The 3,061-nt window shown below is 34.8% G+C and overlaps 1 protein-coding gene across 1 annotated transcript in view; it reads right to left on the reverse strand.

Moving 5' to 3' along the window:
• LOC108750079 (diacylglycerol kinase eta) overlaps positions 1 to 1,634 on the reverse strand; it is a 43,873-nt gene extending 42,239 nt beyond the window's left edge. The window contains exon 1 of the mRNA XM_018489313.1: positions 1,437 to 1,634. The gene's annotated coding sequence lies outside the window, so the exon portion shown is untranslated. The remainder of the gene's footprint in view (positions 1 to 1,436) is intronic.
• Positions 1,635 to 3,061: the final 1,427 nt, after the last annotated feature.

Consider the following 3,061-nt stretch of genomic DNA (forward strand, 5'->3'; position numbering starts at 1 on the left):
TATATATATATATATACATATATATAATTTCAATCAATTTCTAATTTAATACTTCATGTATATTTATCACAGTTTTACTTGTGCTAAAAATTTAGATACAAATCTGAAAGTAATTTATTAGGCCATTAAAATAATTACGGACTCTTTTCACAGAATTCTGTAGTATTGCTCATCATGCTTGAGATTTCTACGTAATTATTTTTGTTTTAATAAAATTATTTTTGGATTTGTATCTGTTAAATCTCTATTATACTTTCAGCAAAATCGTTTCTTTGTCTAATTACTGACTTTTGATTGGGTAAATTTTAATTCTCCATCTGTAATTATATTGTTCCGCCAACTCAACTCAAATATTAAAATCTTTAATAAGAATTAAAATTTGAGCAAACCTGAGGAGAAATTAAAATTTGTATTTAAAAATGTATAATTTATAATTAGTAATAACGGAACCGGACTCCACCCTCTCTCTTTTATTTCGAAGAAATTTCAGAGTAAAATTTCGCTTCAACAAATTTCGTGCCAAAAAAGATCCGGATTACAGACAGAGAGATTAATAGTGGATTTAAAATCGCTTGGAAAGTAGCGCGATCGACTGATGGATCGGTCGGCTACCGCGTCTGATATTTACTACGTTTTTCTACTGTGTACAGTTTAATAATGAAACTCGTTTAGTCGCAAGAGAGCAAAAATATTCTCCTTGCTTGCATACGTTTACTACTTTTTCTTATTTTAGTTTCAAGATATATACAATCGACTCCTGCCACTCTAAATCTGTAGCAATGAAATTTCACTGCATTAAATTGAAATTTCAATACAGGCATTAGTGACAATTGTGCCAATGTTACTGCCAATGAATTTTACTGCAAGATGGAAATGGAAAATCCATTCGATAATTAAAGTGCAAAATTTACTCCAAAAAGGAGTGAATTTAAAGATTAGAATAATGACAGAATAATGTCATTTCATATCCAGATAACAAAACCCACGAAGATTTTGAACAGAGCATGCTATCAATCTATCAACCTATTAACTTTATTTTTAATTATAAATTTTTCAAAAAATTATATACGTTATAAATTTAATTTATTTAATGGTAAAATAATGATTTAATGATATATATAATGGTGTATATGTATATAATTTTGACAAACAATAAATATGCGTAAAACAATATAATAATGCGCTATGTCGCTAATTCACTTTTTGCAATGCATTATCAACTAATGCTTAAACCACTTCGATTAATCGAATGAAATAGTCCACTCCTTTATGTAAGAGTAGACAGATTAACTTTAAAGCTGTAAAACACTTAAAGCAATGACTTTGTTACTCACTTTTGTTAGCAGTAAAATTTTGCTACAGATTTAGAGTGATGAGCACAAAATTATGCTTTGCTCATGCAAAATAAAGATCGGTAAAAAGCGTGCAGCACTCACGTGGGGTTCTCTCCGAGAGCTTGTGGCGCGTGGCGACAGGGATGATAACCGGATCGCGACGAGGCCGACCGGCCAGCCGGACGGACCGCCCGGCGGAGCTGCTGCTGCTGCTACGCGCGACACTACTCTGAGAGTGGCAACGCACCGCCGGCGCCGGCGACGTTCGGCGTCGCGCGCCGTATACCCTCACGTCGAGCGTTGCGCGGGCTTTGTCGGCGACCGCGCCGTCGCTGATCGTGGACCCTCTCTCCTTCCGTCGCGCCTCTCTTGCTCGCAGGAGTCTCAGGCCTCCTCCAGGCTCCAGCACTGTTGCCAAGTCTGTTTAAAAGTTATCCATTATATTGCGATTCTCTCTCAAAATTTGGAATTCTTTGTATTTTTCTCTCCAAAAGTTACTTATTTACTTTGAAATTCTCCTAAACTTTTTGTACCTTCAAAAGATTTCAAAAGAAAAAATCTTCAAATCTGGTGGAAATTCCATTAAATTGGCAACACTCTCCTCCTACTCCTTCTCAGTCGAGTCCTAGTCGACCGCAATAAGGGTCATTCCCAGCTTCAACCGTAGAAAAAATTATTTCGATAGCGGCAAAACGCGTGCAGAATTCGCGCCACTCGTTTCTTCTTTCTTCTTTTCTTCATCATTTTCTATTTCTCTCTGTTCCATTTGCTATGAGGATACGTTCCATTTGAAGCTTACAACCCTCGTGGGCATTATTTGTTCTTATTTAACATGTGATAAATAACAAGGATAAAATGATTTCACGAGCGCTAAGTGGAACGCAGCCGGAATGCCCGGGATAGCGCGTGTCAGATAAGGTTTTCTCTCACAATCAGTCTCCAATGGAGAACTTGGTGAGTTGAAGCTACACCTGCTGACATCATGCTGAGACTGGCGCAACAAGCAGAAAGATTCCGTCTGTCAAGCCACTCGAGATCTGCAAAGTAGGCAATCCTAAATGCGAATTTTGGCATAATTTTACTTCGCATTCGATTATCCACAATCTGCCCACATTAGTCCATAAAAAATAATTTTTTGTCCACCTGAAAAAAATTATAAATAAATAAAAAATTCTCGCATCTCTATGTGTATTTTTTTTTTTAATTACATACGAATGATTGTCCACTATGTATATGCATGTGTCCATATATAATTGTCTTCACTTTGCAAAACTAAGTTATAAACAAATAAAAAATTTAAAAAGTTCATCACGACATTTGTAAGAATCGTAAGTGCGTTTGTCTCTAAATTGTGTATGGAATTCGATTGTCCACAATTTATCAACGTTTGTTTATAAACAATTATTTGTTAATTTTGTAAAATATATAATGAACGCAAATATTGTTACATTATAAGTATCCTCAATTCAATTTCGCACGCAAACAGCTGATTCACGATTTAATATGCGATTGATCGAAAAAAAAACCCGCGTAATTTGAACCATAATGAAATTGTTCGGATGATTATTTTTAAACAGATAAACCTCTCCGAGGTAATCACTTAAAAAAAAATTAAATTTTCTTTTTGTTTCTCTGTCCGTTTTGTCTTGCAGTACGTCGTATTTAATAAAAAGATGTGTAGGCTTCATATCTGTTATAATTAATATAATAGTAAGAAGTATATATAT

Source organism: Trachymyrmex septentrionalis, unplaced genomic scaffold, assembly GCF_001594115.1.
Source record: "Trachymyrmex septentrionalis isolate Tsep2-gDNA-1 unplaced genomic scaffold, Tsep1.0 scaffold32, whole genome shotgun sequence".
Lineage (NCBI taxonomy): Eukaryota > Metazoa > Arthropoda > Insecta > Hymenoptera > Formicidae > Trachymyrmex > Trachymyrmex septentrionalis.